At 45.3% G+C, this 18,228-nt stretch overlaps 1 pseudogene; it reads right to left on the bottom strand.

Annotated features, from left to right (window-relative positions):
• Positions 1–529: 529 nt before the first annotated feature.
• The window catches only part of LOC116364460 (slit homolog 2 protein-like), an 83,720-nt pseudogene continuing 66,021 nt past the window's right edge, over positions 530–18,228 (bottom strand).

Genomic DNA, 18,228 nt, shown 5'->3' with positions numbered 1-18,228 from the left:
ACAGAGAGAGAGAGAGAGAGAGAGAGAGAGAGTTTTGTGAGTGTTTACTGTTAATTTTTGATTGTTTATTTCACTGATGTTTATTATCTATTTTACTTACAATGTTGACATGTGTTTCCCATGCCAAATAAAGCCCCTTTAAATTGAATTGAATGTAGAGAGACAGAAACAGAGAAGAAGAGAGAGACACACAGAGAAAGAGAAGAGAGACACACAGAGAAAGAGAAGAAGAGAGACACACAGAGAAAGAGAAGAAGAGAGACACCAGAGAACGAGAAGAAGAGAGGACACAGCAGAAGAAAGAGAAGAAGAGAACACAGAGAGGGTAGAAAGAGAAGAAGAGAGACACACAGAGACGTTAGAAAAGAGAAGAAGAGAGACCACACAGAGAACAGAGAAGAGACGAAGAGAGAGAGCTACTTCACATATGGAACCAACGCGTTTTTTATAGCCTGCTAAGCTAGCGGGAAGCTACAATTACGTCCCAGAAACCCCCTCTTTCCCTAACACACCACAGTGTATAACGTACCTCCCAGGTATAGAGGAGAATCGATGCTGAGTGTTGACTGTTTACTCAGAGAGTTGATAGACTTGACTGGTCCTCCATCAATAGACAGAGACACAGTCTGATCTGATGCCACCAACTCTACCCACATGGAATACACCATCATTTACTGTCTCCACACTGAGAGGAGAGAGAGAGAGAGAGAGAGGAGACAGAGAGAGAGAGAGAGAGGGACAGCAACACAATTAGAGCCAACCAAATCATGAAATGTGTGTGTGTGGTATGGTGTGTGTTATGGTGTGTGTGTATGTTACCTGTATATAGCAGAGGCAGGGTTTGTTCCAGTGTGGTAGCTGACACGGAGACGTCCTCTATACAACTCTATGGTAATGTGGTCCTTGTCTCCTTTATACAGCAACACACCACTGTCCTCATCTGTAGCAATCTGGCAGAAACACACACACCACACACACACACCACACACACACACACACACACACACACACACACATACACACACACACACACACACACACCTTTGTTTAATGATATATGTGTGTGTGTGTGTGTGTGTGTGTGTGTGTGTGTGTGTGTGTGTGTGTGTGTGTGTGTGTGTGTGTGTGTGTGTGTGTGTGTGTGTGTGTTTTGTGTGTGTGTGTGTGTGTGTGTGTGTGTGTGTGTGTGTGTGGTGTGTTATGTTATTGTGTGTGTGTGTGCTGTGCCTGTACCTGTAGTGTGATGTTTGTCTCAGGTGTGATTAGACTAGAGGGCAGCTGCAGGTAAGACGTCGGTTGACGAAGTTGACACGGCTAGCGTCTCGCACAACTCGCCCTCGTAACCATGGAGACACTGACAGCGGGGGTCGTCTCCACGACAACGCACTGCGCTCCGTTCATACACTCGTGGTCGTCACAGGGACTGGTGCGCGGCAGAACATGGGAGGAGAGAACGCACAGAACAGACTGCTGAAACAAACAAAAACAACCATCAGGGACTCACAGAACAGACCGCTGAAAACAAACAAAACAACCATCGGGACTCACAGAAACAGACGCTGAAAACAAACAAAACACCATCAGGGACTCACAAACAGACCGCTGAAAACAAACAAAACAACCATCAGGGGCTGATCTAGGATCAGGTTCCCCTCTGTCCATGTAATCATATTCATTGTCAGGTAAACAAGATAACTGATCATAGATCAGCACTCTTAGATGCCTTCAGAAAGAGTTTACACTCCTTGACTTTTTCCACTTTTTGTTGTTGTTGTTGTTGTGTTACAAAGTGGAATAAAAAAAAGATTGACACAAAATATTCTGTAATGTGAAAGTGTGTGGGAAGAGAAAATGATAACGTTTGTAAAACATTCATGGAAAAATTAACCACTAATATATTATATTGATTAGATAAATATTCACCCCCCCGAGTTAGAATCACAGTGATAATATCTGGGAGTCTTCTTGGGTAAGTCTCTAAGAGTGATTACATCTGGGAGTCTTCTTGGGTAAGTCTCTAAGAGTCATTACAGTTGGGAGTCTTCTTGGGTAAGTCTCTAAGAGTCATTACATCTGGGAGTCTTCTTGGGTAAGTCTCTAAGAGTCATTACAGTTGGGAGTCTTCTTGGGTAAGTCTCTAAGAGTGATTACATCTGGGAGTCTTCTTGGGTAAATCTCTAAGAGTCATTACAGTTGGGAGTCTTTTTGGGTAAGTCTCTAGAGTGATTACATCTGGGAGTCTTCTTGGGTAAGTCTCTAAGAGTCATTACAGTTGGGAGTCTTCTTGGGTAAGTCTCTAAGAGTCATTATATCTGGGAGTCTTCTTGGGTAAGTCTCCAAGAGTCATTACAGTTGGGAGTCTTCTTGGGTAAGTCTCTAAGAGTGATTACATCTGGGAGTCTTCTTGGGTAAATCTCTAAGAGTCATTACAGTTGGGTGTCTTCTTGGGTAAGTCTCTAAGAGTCATTACATCTGGGAGTCTTCTTGGGTAAGTCTCTAAGAGTCATTACAGTTGGGAGTCTTCTTGGTTAAGTCTCTAAGCGTGATTACATCTGGGAGTCTTCTTGGGTAAGTCTCTAAGAGTCATTACAGTGGGTGTCTTCCTTGGGTAAGTCTCTAAGAGTCATTACATCTGGGAGCCTTCTTGGGTAAGTCTCTAAGAGTCATTACAGTTGGGAGTCTTCTTGGGTAAGTCTCTAAGAGTGATTACATCTGGGAGTCTTCTTGGGTAAATCTCTAAGAGTCATTACAGTTGGGAGTCTTCTTGGGTAAGTCTCTAAGAGTCATTACAGTTGGGAGTCTTCTTGGGTAAGTCTCTAAGAGTCATTATATCTGGGAGTCTTCTTGGGAAAGTCTCTAAGAGTCATTACAGTTGGGAGTCTTCTTGGGTAAGTCTCTAAGAGTGATTACATCTGGGAGTCTTCTTGGGTAAGTCTCTAAGAGTCATTACAGTTGGGAGTCTTCTTGGGTAAGTCTCTAAGAGTCATTACATCTGGGAGTCTTCTTGGGTAAGTCTCTAAGAGTCATTACAGTTGGGAGTCTTCTTGGGTAAGTCTCTAAGAGTGATTACATCTGGGAGTCTTCTTGGGTAAATCTCTAAGAGTCATTACAGTTGGGAGCCTTCTTGGGTACGTCTCTAAGAGTCATTACAGCTGGGAGTCTTCTTGGGTAAGTCTCTAAGAGTCATTACATCTGGGAGTCTTTCTGGGTAAGTCTCTAAGAGTCATAACAGCTGGGAGTCTTCTTGGGTAAGTCTCTAAGAGTCACTACAGCTGGGAGTCTTCTTGGGTAAATCTCTAAGAGTCATTACATCTGGGAGTCTTCTTGGGTAAGTCTCTAAGAGTCATTACAGCTGGGAGTCTTCTTGGGTAAGTCTCTAAGAGTCATTACAGCTGGGTGTCTTCTTGGGTAAGTCTCTAGGAGGCATTACAGCTGGGAGTCTTCTTGGGTAAGTCTCTAAGAGTCATTACAGCTGGGAGACTTCTTGGGTAAGTCTCTAAGAGTCATTACAGCTGGGAGTCTTCTTGGGTAAGTCTCTAAGAGTCACTACCGCTGTTGAGTCTTTCTGGGTAAGTCTCTAAGAGCTTTCCACACCTGGATTGTACAACATTTGCCCATTTTTTTCTTTCATAATTCTTCAAGCTCTGTCAAGTTGGTTGTTGATCATTGCTAGACAGCCATTTTTATTAAGTCTTGTCGTAGATTTTCAATACGATTTAAGTCAAACTGTAACTCGGCCACTCAGGAACATTCACGGTCTTCTTGGTAAGCAACTCCAGTGTAGATGTGTCCTTGTGTTTTAGGTTATTTTCCTGCTGAAAGGTGAATTAATCTCCCAGTGTCTGTTGGAAAGCAAACTGAACCAGGTTTTCCTCTAGGACTTTTCCTGTTCTTAGCCCCATTCTGTTTCATTTTTATCCCGAAAAACTCCACAGTTCTTAATGATGACAAGCATACCCATAACATGACGCAGCCACTGTGCTTGAAAATATGGAGAGCGGTACTCAGTAATGTGTTGTATTGGATTTTCCCCAAACATACACTTTGTATTCTGGACATAAAGTGTATTTCTTTGCCATATTTTTTGCAGTATTACTTACGAGCCTTGTTTGCAAACAGGATGCGTGTTCTGGAATATTTTTTATTCTGTACAGGCTTCCTTCTTTTCATTCTGTCATTTAGGTTAGTATTGTGGAGTAACTACAATGTTGTTGATCCATCCTCAGTTTTCTCCTATCACAGCCATTAAACTCTGTAGCTGTTTTAAAGTCACCATTGGCCTCATGGTGAAATTCCTGAGTGGTTTCCTTCCTCTCCGGCAACTGAGCTAGGAAAGACACCTGTATCTTTGTAGTGACTGTTTTTTTTAACCATCTACCAATACTTGCCCTTCTTTGTGAGGCATTGGAAAACCTCCCTGGTCTTTGTGGTTGAATCTGTGTTGAAATTCAACCTTACAGAAAATTGTATGTATGGGGTACATGTTCTATTCTGCTCCTGGTCTGTTCTGTTCTGCTCATGTTCTGCTCCTGGTCTGTTCTGCTCCTGGTCTGTTCTGTTCTGATCCTGTTCTGCTCCTGGTCTGCTCCTGTTCTGTTCTAGTCGGCTCCTGTTCTGCTCCTGGTCTGTTCCTGTTCTGTTCTAGTCGGCTCCTGTTCTGCTCCTGGTCTGGTCTGTTCTGCTCCTGGTCTGTTCTACTCTGCTCCTGTTCTGTTCTATTCTGCTCCCTGGTCTGTTCTACTCTGCTCCTGGTCTGTTCTACTCTGCTCCTGTTCTGTTCTATTCTGTTCTACTCTGCTCCTGGTCTGTTCTACTCTGCTCCTGTTCTGTTCTGTTCTGCTCCTGGTCTGTTCTGTTCTGCTCCTGTTCTGCTCATGTTCTGCTCCTGGTCTGTTCTGCTCCTGGTCTGTTCTGTTCTGATCCTGTTCTGCTCCTGGTCTGCTCCTGTTCTGTTCTAGTAGGCTCCTGTTCTGCTCCTGGTCTGTTCCTGTTCTGTTCTAGTCGGCTCCTGTTCTGCTCCTGGTCTGGTCTATTCTGCTCCTGGTCTGGTCTGTTCTGCTCCTGGTCTGTTCTATTCTGCTCCTGGTCTGTTCTACTCTGCTCCTGGTCTGTTCTACTCTGCTCCTGGTCTGTTCTATTCTGTTCTACTCTGCTCCTGGTCTGTTCTACTCTGCTCCTGTTCTGTTCTGTTCTGCTCCTGTTCTGCTCCTGGTCTGTTCTGTTCTGTTCTATTCTGTTCTACTCTGCTCCTGTTCTGCTCCTGTTCTGTTCTATTCTGTTCTACTCTGCTCCTGTTCTGTTCTGTTCTGCTCCTGGTCTGTTCTGCTCCTGTTCTGCTCCTGTTCTGTTCTATTCTGTTCTACTCTGCTCCTGTTCTGTTCTATTCTGCTCCTGGTCTGTTCTGCTCCTGGTCTGGTCTGTTCTGTTCTAGTCGGCTCCTGTTCTGCTCCTGGTCTGTTCTACTCTGCTCCTGTTCTGTTCTGTTCTACTCTAATCCCATTCTGTTCTGTTCTGTTCTCTTCTACTCTGCTCCTGTTCTGTTCTATTCTGCTCCTGGTCTGTTCTGCTCCTGGTCTGGTCTGTTCTGTTCTAGTCGGCTCCTGTTCTGCTCCTGGTCTGTTCTACTCTGCTCCTGTTCTGTTCTGTTCTACTCTAATCCCGTTCTGTTCTGTTCTGTTCTCTTCTACTCTGCTCCTGTTCTGTTCTATTCTGCTCCTGGTCTGTTCTGCTCCTGGTCTGTTCTACTCTGTTCCTGTTCTGCTCCTGTTCTGCTCCTGTTCTGTTCTATTCTGTTCCTGTTCTGCTCCTGTTCTGTTCTATTCTGCTCCTGGTCTGTTCTGTTCTGCTCCTGTTCTGTTCTGTTCTACTCTGCTCCTGTTCTGTTCTGTTCTACTCGAATCCTGTTCTGTTCTGTTCTGTTCTACTCTAATCCTGTTCTGTTCTGTTCTGTTCTATTCTGCTCCTGTTCTGTTCTGTTCTGTTCTGTTCTACTCTAATCCTGTTCTGTTCTGTTCTGTTCTACTCTAATCCTGTTCTGTTCTGTTCTGTTCTACTCTAATCCTGTTCTGTTCTGTTCTGTTCTATTCTGTTCTACTCTAATCCTGTTCTGTTCTGTTCTGTTCTGTTCTACTCTAATCCTGTTCTGTTCTGTTCTGTTCTACTCTAATCCTGTTCTGTTCTGTTCTGTTCTACTCTAATCCTGTTCTGTTCTGTTCTGTTCTATTCTGCTCCTGTTCTGTTCTGTTCTGTTCTACTCTAATCCTGTTCTGTTCTGTTCTACTCTAATCCTGTTCTGTTCTGTTCTACTCTGCTCCTGTTCTGTTCTGTTCTACTCTAATCCTGATCTGTTCTGTTCTACTCTAATCCTGTTCTGTTCTGTTCTACTCTAATCCTGTTCTGTTCTGTTCTACTCTAATCCTGTTCTGTTCTGTTCTACTCTAATCCTGTTCTGTTCTGTTCTACTCTAATCCTGTTCTGTTCTGTTCTACTCTAATCCTGTTCTGTTCTGTTCTAACTCTAATCCTGTTCTGTTCTGTTCTATTCTGCTCCTGTTCTGTTCTGTTCTGTTCTGTTCTGTTCTGTTCTATTCTGCTCCTGTTCTGTTCTATTCTGTTGTTCTGTTCTAAATGTCTGATTCTGTTCTACATATGAGCCACAAGGTGGTGCTACAGGATAACTACACCTACAGACAGGTTAACAGGTTAACTACCCCTACAGACTGGTACTAAACCAGCCCCTACCTCATCATGAACGTCCAGGTTAACTACCCCTACAGACTGGTACTAAACCATCCCCTACCTCATCATGAACGTTCAGGTTAACTACCCCTACAGACTGGTACTAAACCAGCCCCTACCTCGTCATGAACCTTCAGGTTAACTACCCCTACAGACTGGTACTAAACCAGCCCCTACCTCATCATGAACGTTCAGGTGAACTACCCCTACAGACTGGTACTAAACCAGCCCCTACCTCGTCATGAACCTTCAGGTTAACTACCCCTACAGACTGGTACTAAACCAGCCCCTACCTCGTCATGAACGTTCAGGTTAACTACCCCTACAGACTGGTACTAAACCAGCCCCTACCTCATCATGAACGTTCAGGTTAACTACCCCTACAGACTGGTACTAAACCAGCCCCTACCTCATCATGAACATTCAGGTTAACTACCCCCTACAGACTGGTACTAAACCAGCCCCTACCTCATCATGAACGTTCAGGTTAACTACCCCTACAGACTGGTACTAAACCAGCCCCTACCTCATCATGAACGTTCAGGTTAACTACCCCTACAGACTGGTACTAAACCAGCCCCTACCTCATCATGAACGTTCAGGTTAACTACCCCTACAGACTGGTACTAAACCAGCCCCTACCTCATCATGAACGTTCAGGTTAACTACCCCTACAGACTGGTACTAAACCAGCCCCTACCTCATCATGAACGTTCAGGTTAACTACCCCTACAGACGGGTACTAAACCAGCCCCTACCTCATCATGAACGTTCAGGTTAACTACCCCTACAGACTGGTACTAAACCAGCCCCTACCTCATCATGAACGTTCAGGTTAACTACCCCTACGGACTGGTACTAAACCAGCCCCTACCTCATCATGAACGTTCAGGTTAACTACCCCTACGGACTGGTACTAAACCAGCCCCTACCTCATCATGAACGTTCAGGTTAACTACCCCTACGGACTGGTACTAAACCAGCCCCTACCTCATCATGAACGTTCAGGTTAACTACCCCTACGGACTGGTACTAAACCAGCCCCTACCTCATCATGAACGTTCAGGTTAACTACCCCTACGGACTGGTACTAAACCAGCCCCTACCTCATCATGAACGTTCAGGTTAACTACCCCTACAGACTGGTACTAAACCAGCCCCTACCTCATCATGAACGTTCAGGTTAACTACCCCTACAGACTGGTACTAAACCAGCCCCTACCTCATCATGAACGTTCAGGTTAACTACCCCTACAGATGGGTACTAAACCAGCCCCTACCTCATCATGAACGTTCAGGTTAACTACCCCTACAGACTGGTACTAAACCAGCCCCTACCTCATCATGAACGTTCAGGTTAACTACCCCTACGGACTGGTACTAAACCAGCCCCCACCTCATCATGAACGTTCAGGTTAACTACCCCTACGGACTGGTACTAAACCAGCCCCTACCTCATCATGAACGTTCAGGTTAACTACCCCTACGGACTGGTACTAAACCAGCCCCTACCTCATCATGAACGTTCAGGTTAACTACCCCTACAGACTGGTACTAAACCAGCCCCTACCTCATCATGAACGTTCAGGTTAACTACCCCTACAGACTGGTACTAAACCAGCCCCTACCTCATCATGAACGTTCAGGTTAACTACCCCTACAGACTGGTACTAAACCAGCCCCTACCTCATCATGAACGTTCAGGTTAACTACCCCTACAGACTGGTACTAAACCAGCCCCTACCTCATCATGAACGTTCAGGTTAACTACCCTACAGATGGGTACTAAACCAGCCCCTACCTCATCATGAACGTTCAGGTTAACTACCCCTACAGACTGGTACTAAACCAGCCCCTACCTCATCATGAACGTTCAGGTTAACTACCCCTACAGACTGGTACTAAACCAGCCCCTACCTCATCATGAACGTTCAGGTTAACTACCCTACAGACTGGTACTAACCAGCCCCTACCTCATCATGAACGTTCAGGTTAACTACCCCTACAGACTGGTACTAAACCAGCCCCTACCTCATCATGAACGTTCAGGTTAACTACCCCTACAGATGGGTACTAAACCAGCCCCTACCTCATCATGAACGTTCAGGTTAACTACCCCTACAGACTGGTACTAAACCAGCCCCTACCTCATCATGAACGTTCAGGTTAACTACCCTACGGACTGGTACTAAACCAGCCCCCACCTCATCATGAACGTTCAGGTTAACTACCCCTACGGACTGGTACTAAACCAGCCCCCTACCTCATCATGAACGTTCAGGTTAACTACCCCTACGGACTGGTACTAAACCAGCCCCTACCTCATCATGAACGTTCAGGTTAACTACCCCTACAGACTGGTACTAAACCAGCCCCTACCTCATCATGAACGTTCAGGTTAACTACCCCTACAGACTGGTACTAAACCAGCCCCTACCTCATCATGAACGTTCAGGTTAACTACCCCTACAGACTGGTACTAAACCAGAAGAGACAGTTAACTCGAATGAACTTCTCCTCTGCAGCAGAGGTAACTCTGGGTCTTCCTGTCCTGTGGTGGTCCTCATGAGAGCCAGGTTCATCATATCGCTTGATGCTTTTAGCGACTGCACTTGAAGAAACTTTCAAAGTTCTTGACATTTTCCATATTAAATTACCTTCATGTCTTAAAGTAATGATGGACTGTCGTTTCTCTTTGCTTATTTGAGCTGTTCTTTCCATAATATGGACTTGGTCTTTTACCAAATAGGACTATCTTCTGTACACCACCCCTACTTAACACAACACAACTAATTGGCTCAAAAGCATTAAGAAGGAAAGAAATTCCACAAATTAACTTAAGGCACACCTGTTAATTGAAATGCATTCCAGGTGACTACCTCATGAAGCTGGTTGGGAGAATGCCAAGAATGTGGAAAACTGTCATCAAGGAAAAGGGTGGCTACTTTGAAGAATCTCAAATATAAAAATATATTTTGATTGTTTAACACTTTTTTGGTTACTACATGATTCCATATGTGTTATTTCATAGTGTTGATGTCTTCACTATTATTCTACAATGTAGAAAATAGTAACAATAAAGAAAAACCCTGGAATGAGAAGGTGTCCAAACTTTTGACTAGTACTGTATGTACGTATGTGTGTGTGTGCATGTGTGTGTGTGTATGTGTGTGCGCGTGCGTATGTGTGTGTGTGTGTGTGTCCTGTTACCTGTATCCCTCAGGACAGACACAGGTGTATCCGTTGACCGCATCAATACACTGAGCTCCGTTCTGACACTTGTTCTCCTCACAGTCATCATAGTCCAGCTCACACTGATCCCCCACGTAGCCTGGGTACACTCACACCTGGAACACACACACTGTTAATACAACACTCACACCTGGAACACACACACACACACACACACACACACTGTTAATACAACACTCACACCTGGAACACACACACACACACACACACACTGTTAATACAACACTCACACCTGGAACACACACACACACACACTGTTAATACAACACTCACACCTGGAACACACACACACACACACACACACACTGTTAATACAACACTCACACCTGGAACACACACACACACACACACACACACACTGTTAATACAACACTCACACCTGGAACACACACACACACACATTGTTAATACAACACTCACACCTGGAACACACACACACACACACACACACACACACACACACACACACACACACACACACACACACACACTGTTAATACAATACTCACACCTGGAACACACACACACACACATTGTTAATACAACACTCACACCTGGAACACACACACACACACACACACTGTTAATACAACACTCACACCTGGAACACACACACACACACACACACACTGTTAATACAACACTCACACCTGGAACACACACACACACACACACACACTGTTAATACAACACTCACACCTGGAACACACACACACACTGTTAATACAACACTCACACCTGGAACACACACACACACTGTTAATACAACACTCACACCTGGAACACACACACACACACACACACACACTGTTAATACAACACTCACACCTGGAACACACACACACACACACACACACACTGTTAATACAACACTCACACCTGGAACACACACACACACACACACACACTGTTAATACAACACTCACACCTGGAACACACACACACACACACACACTGTTAATACAACACTCACACCTGGAACACACACACACACACACACACACTGTTAATACAACACTCACACCTGGAACACACACACACACACACACACACTGTTAATACAACACTCACACCTGGAACACACACACACACACACACACACACACACTGTTAATACAACACTCACACCTGGAACACACACACACACACACACTGTTAATACAACACTCACACCTGGAACACACACACACACACACACACACACTGTTAATACAACACTCACACCTGGAACACACACACACACACACACACACTGTTAATACAACACTCACACCTGGAACACACACACACACACACACACACACACACACACACTGTTAATACAACACTCACACCTGGAACACACACACACACACACACACTGTTAATACAACACTCACACCTGGAACACACACACACACACACACACACACACTGTTAATACAACACTCACACCTGGAACACACACACACACTGTTAATACAACACTCACACCTGGAACACACACACACACACACACTGTTAATACAACACTCACACCTGGAACACACACACACACTGTTAATACAACACTCACACCTGGAACACACACACACACACACACTGTTAATACAACACTCACACCTGGAACACACACACACACACACACACACACTGTTAATACAACACTCACACCTGGAACACACACACACACTGTTAATACAACACTCACACCTGGAATACACACACACACATACACACACTGTTAATACAACACTCACACCTGGAACACACACACACACACACTGTTAATACAACACTCACACCTGGAACACACACACACACACACACACACTGTTAATACAACACTCACACCTGGAACACACACACACACACACACACACACACTGTTAATACAACACTCACACCTGGAACACACACACACACACACACACACACACTGTTAATACAACACTCACACCTGGAACACACACACACACACACACACACTGTTAATACAACACTCACACCTGGAACACACACACACACACACACACACTGTTAATACAACACTCACACCTGGAACACACACACACACACACTGTTAATACAACACTCACACCTGGAACACACACACACACACTGTTAATACAACACTCACACCTAGAACACACACACACACACACACACTGTTAATACAACACTCACACCTGGAACACACACACACACACACACACACACACACACTGTTAATACAACACTCACACCTGGAACACACACACACACACACTGTTAATACAACACTCACACCTGGAACACACACACACACACACACACACTGTTAATACAACACTCACACCTGGAACACACACACACACTGTTAATACAACACTCACACCTGGAACACACACACACACACACACTGTTAATACAACACTCACACCTGGAACACACACACACACTGTTAATACAACACTCACACCTGGAACACACACACACACACACACTGTTAATACAACACTCACACCTGGAACACACACACACACACACACTGTTAATACAACACTCACACCTGGAACACACACACACACTGTTAATACAACACTCACACCTGGAACACACACACACACACACACACACTGTTAATACAACACTCACACCTGGAACACACACACACACTGTTAATACAACACTCACACCTGGAATACACACACACACATACACACACTGTTAATACAACACTCACACCTGGAACACACACACATACACACACACACTGTTAATACAACACTCACACCTGGAACACACACACACACACACACACACACTGTTAATACAACACTCACACCTGGAACACAGGTGTGTGGTGTGGTGTGTGGGTGTGGTGTGGTGTAGTGTGTGATGTGTGGTGTGTGTGGTGTGGTGTTGTGTGTGTGGCGTGTTTGGTGTGGTGTGGTGTGTGTGGTGTGTGTGGTGTGGTGTGGTGTGTGTGGTGTGGTGTGTTGACTCACTTGTACCCCTGAAGGGTCAGGATGCATTTGGAGTCGTGCTGGCAGGGGTTCAACTCTGGAGCACAGAAATCTAATTTCTCCTCACACAGCTCACCTACACACACACACACACACACACACACACACACACACACACACACACACACACACACACACACACACACACACACACACACACACACACACAGTTCAACATCTCTCTCTCTCTCAATTTTTCATTTTCAAATAAAAGTTTTTATTGTCATGGGACAACATCACCAAAGCAAATGAAATAGATGATAAACTAAAGTGAAATAAACAATATCAAACTACCAGTAAACATTACACTCACAGAAGTTCCAAAAGAATAAAGACATTTCAGATGTCATTTTATCTCTATATACATATTATCTCTGTATGATGTAACACATCTCTCTCTGTCTCTCTCTCATATTATCTCTATATACATATTATCTCTGTATGATGTAACACATCTCTCTCTGTCTCTCTCTCATATTATCTCTATATACATATTATCTCTGTATGATGTAACACATCTCTCTCTGTCTCTCTCTCATATTATCTCTATATACATATTATCTCTGTATGATGTAACACATCTCTCTCTGTCTCTCTCTCATATTATCTCTATATACATATTATCTCTGTATGATGTAACACATCTCTCTCTGTCTCTCTCTCATATTATCTCTATATACATATTATCTCTGTATGATGTAACACATCTCTCTCTGTCTCTCTCTCATATTATCTCTATATACATATTATCTCTGTATGATGTAACACATCTCTCTCTGTCTCTCTCTCATATTATCTCTATATACATATTATCTCTGTATGATGTAACACATCTCTCTCTGTCTCTCTCTCATATTATCTCTATATACATATTATCTCTGTCTCTCTCTTTATCTCTCTTTATCTCTCTCTCATATCATCGTTAAAGTACAAAGGGGAAAATCCTCTCCCTCATTGGAAGGTCGGAGGACAACTTGAGTTACAACATGACTCTCATTCACAGTTTAAGACAGCAGACTGAATCAGAACAGGACAGCAGAGTGAAGCAGAGTGAAGCAGAACAGGACAACAGACTGAAGCAGAACAGGACAGCAGAGTGAAGCAGAACAGGACAACAGACTGAAGCAGAACAGGACAGCAGAGTGAAGCAGAACAGGACAACAGACTGAAGCAGAACAGGACAGCAGAGTGAAGCAGAACAGGACAACAGACTGAAGCAGAACAGGACAGCAGAGTGAAGCAGACTGAATCAGAACAGGACAGCAGAGTGAAGCAGACTGAATCAGAACAGGACAGCAGAGTGAAGCAGACTGAATCAGAGCAGGACAGCAGAGTGAAGCAGAGTGAAGCAGAACAGGACAGCAGAGTGAAGCAGAGCAGGACAGGAGAGTGAAGCAGACTGAAGCAGAACAGGGCAGCAGAGTGAAGCAGAACAGGACAGCAGAGTGAAGCAGAGCAGGACAGGAGAGTGAAGCAGACTGAAGCAGAACAGGACAGCAGAGTGAAGCAGTACAGGACAACAGAGTGAAGCAGAGCAGGACAGCAGAGTGAAGCAGAACAGGACAGCAGAGTGAAGCAGAACAGGACAACAGACTGAAGCAGAACAGGACAGCAGAGTGAAGCAGACTGAATCAGAACAGGACAGCAGAGTGAAGCAGTACAGGACAACAGAGTGAAGCAGAGCAGGACAGCAGAGTGAAGCAGAACAGGACAGCAGAGTGAAGCAGAGCAGGACAGGAGAGTGAAGCAGACTGAAGCAGAACAGGACAGCAGAGTGAAGCAGAACAGGACAGGAGAGTGAAGCAGAGTGAAGCAAAACAGGACAGCAGAGTGAAGCAGAACAGGACAGCAGAGTGAAGCAGAGCAGGACAGGAGAGTGAAGCAGACTGAAGCAGAACAGGACAGCAGAGTGAAGCAGAACAGGACAACAGAGTGAAGCAGAGCAGGACAGCAGAGTGAAGCAGAACAGGACAGCAGAGTGAAGCAGAGCAGGACAGGAGAGTGAAGCAGACTGAAGCAGAACAGGACAGCAGAGTGAAGCAGAACAGGACAACAGAGTGAAGCAGAGTGAAGCAGAACAGGACAGCAGAGTGAAGCAGAGTGAAGCAGAACAGGACAGCAGAGTGAAGCAGAACAGGACAGCAGAGTGAAGAAGAGTGAAGCAGAGTGAAGCAGAGTGAAGCAGAACAGGACAGCAGAGTGAAGCAGACTGAAGCAGAGCAGGACAGCAGAGTGAAGCAGAGTGAGACAGAACAGGAGAGCAGAGTGAAGCAGAGTGAAGCAGAACAGGACAGCAGAGTGAAGCAGAGTGAGACAGAACAGGACAGCAGAGTGAAGCAGAACAGGACAGCAGAGTGAAGCAGAACAGGACAGCAGAGTGAAGCAGAGTGAAGCAGAACAGGACAGCAGAGTGAAGCAGAGTGAAGCAGAACAGGACAGCAGAGTGAAGCAGAACAGGACAGCAGAGTGAAGCAGAGTGAAGCAGAGTGAAGCAGAACAGGACAGCAGAGCAGGACAGCAGAGTGAAGCAGAACAGGACAGCAGAGCAGGACAGCAGAGTGAAGCAGAACAGGACAGCAGAGTGAAGCAGAGTGAAGCAGAGTGAAGCAGAGCAGGACAGCAGAGTGAAGCAGAACAGGACAGCAGAGTGAAGCAGACTGAAGCAGAACAGGACAGCAGAGTGAAGCAGAACAGGACAGCAGAGTGAAGCAGAGTGAAGCAGAGTGAAGCAGAACAGGACAGCAGAGTGAAGCAGAACAGGACAACAGACTGAAGCAGAGCAGGACAGCAGAGTGAAGCAGAACAGGACAGCAGAGTGAAGCAGACTGAAGCAGACTGAAGCAGAACAGGACAGCAGAGTGAAGCAGAACAGGACAGCAGAGTGAAGCAGAGTGAAGCAGAGTGAAGCAGAACAGGACAGCAGAGTGAAGCAGAACAGGACAACAGACTGAAGCAGAGTGAAGCAGAGTGAAGCAGAACAGGACAGCAGACTGAAGCAGAACAGGACAGCAGAGTGAAGCAGAACAGGACAGACAGACGGAGAGAGAGAGAGAAAAGAGACTAACCTCTCTCCACCTCATTGGTAGCAGCTGCAAGGCACAGACAGACAGACAGACAGAAATAGAGAGAGAGAGAGACAGAGAGAGAGGAGAGAGGAGAGAGAGACAGAGAGAGAGGAGAGAGGAGAGAGGAGAGAGAGACAGAGAGAGAGGAGAGAGGAAAGAGAGAGAGAGAGAGGTAGAGAGAGAAAGACAGAGAGAGAGACAGAGAGAGAGAGAGAGACAGACAGACAGAGAGAGACAGAGAGAAAGAGGGAGAGAGAGAGAGAGAGAGAGGGAGAGAGGACATGAGTAGCACATTAAGTTAGCGGTTAGTGAGAATCACACAACTACAGCTGTTAGCTACAGAAGCAGACAGAGAGACAGAACAAACGATCAAGCACAATAGAAAAGAGTGTGTGTGTTCAAGTGTGTGTGTGTTTTAAGTGTGTGTGTGTTTGTGTTACCTGTGTACTCCAGGCCACACATGCAGGTGTAGTTGTTGACTCCGTCGACGCAGGTTGAGTTGTTCTCACAGTCGTTGTCTTCACAGTCGTCAACGTTGATCTCACACACATCCCCCTCGAAACCCTCCGCACACACACACCTGGACACACACACACACACACACACACACACACACACACACACACACACACACACACACACACACACACACACACACACACACAGTGATGACATGCTGTCAAGAAGTATCTAACCTCCACATTAATACTATAGACAGGGGGGGGGGGGTATCAGACCTCCACATTAATACTATAGACAGGGGGGGGTATCAGACCTCCACATTAATACTATAGACAGGGGGGGGGGTATCAGACCTCCACATTAATACTATAGACAGGGGGGGTATCAGACCTCCACATTAATACTATAGACAGGGGGGGTATCAGACCTCCACATTAATACTATAGACAGGGGGGGTATCAGACCTCCACATTAATACTATAGACAGGGGGGGTATCAGACCTCCACATTAATACTATAGACAGGGGGGGGGGGTATCAGACCTCCACATTAATACTATAGACAGGGGGGGGGGGGGTATCAGACCTCCACATTAATACTATAGACAGGGGGGGGGGTATCAGACCTCCACATTAATACTATAGACAGGGGGGGTATCAGACCTCCACATTAATACTATAGACAGGGGGGGGTATCAGACCTCCACATTAATACTATATACATGGGGGTATCAGACCTCCACATTAATACTATAGACAGGGGGGGGGGTATCAGACCTCCACATTAATACTATAGACAGGGTGGGTATCAGACCTCCACATTAATACTATAGACAGGGGGGGGGGGTATCAGACCTCTACATTAATACTATAGACAGGGGGGTATCAGACCTCCACATTAATACTATAGACAGGGGGGGGGGGGGGTATCAGACCTCTACATTAATAATATAGACAGGGGGGTATCAGACCTCCACATGAATACTATAGACAGGGGGGGTATCAGACCTCCACATGAATACTATAGACAGGGGGGTATCAGACCTCCACATTAATACTATAGACAGGGGGGGTATCAGACCTCTACATTAATAATATAGACAGGGGGGGGGGGTATCAGCCCTCTACATTAATACTATAGACAGGGGGGTATCAGACCTCCACATGAATACTATAGACAGGGGGGTATCAGACCTCTACATTAATACTATAGACAGGGGGGTATCAGACCTCCACATTAATACTATAGACAGGGGGGGGGGGGTATCAGCCCTCTACATTAATACTATAGACAGGGGGGGTATCAGACCTCTACATGAATACTATAGACAGGGGGGTATCAGACCTCCACATTAATACTATAGACAGGGGGGGTATCAGACCTCCACATTAATACTATAGACAGGGGGGGTATCAGACCTCTACATTAATACTATAGACAGGGGGGGGGTATCAGCCCTCTACATTAATAATATAGACAGGGGGGGTATCAGACCTCTACATGAATACTATAGACAGGGGGGTATCAGACCTCCACATTAATACTATATACATGGGGGTATCAGACCTCCACATTAATACTATAGACAGGGGGGTATCAGACCTCCACATTAATACTATAGACAGGGGGGTATCAGACCTCCACATTAATACTATAGACAGGGGGGGTATCAGACCTCTACATGAATACTATAGACAGGGGGGGTATCAGACCTCCACATTAATA

The sequence above is a fragment of the Oncorhynchus kisutch genome, unplaced genomic scaffold, assembly GCF_002021735.2.
Source record: "Oncorhynchus kisutch isolate 150728-3 unplaced genomic scaffold, Okis_V2 scaffold1084, whole genome shotgun sequence".
In the NCBI taxonomy this organism is placed as follows: domain Eukaryota; kingdom Metazoa; phylum Chordata; class Actinopteri; order Salmoniformes; family Salmonidae; genus Oncorhynchus; species Oncorhynchus kisutch.
The sequence above is the reverse complement of the archived record's forward strand: the minus strand, read 5'-3'. Positions and strand labels throughout refer to the sequence as shown.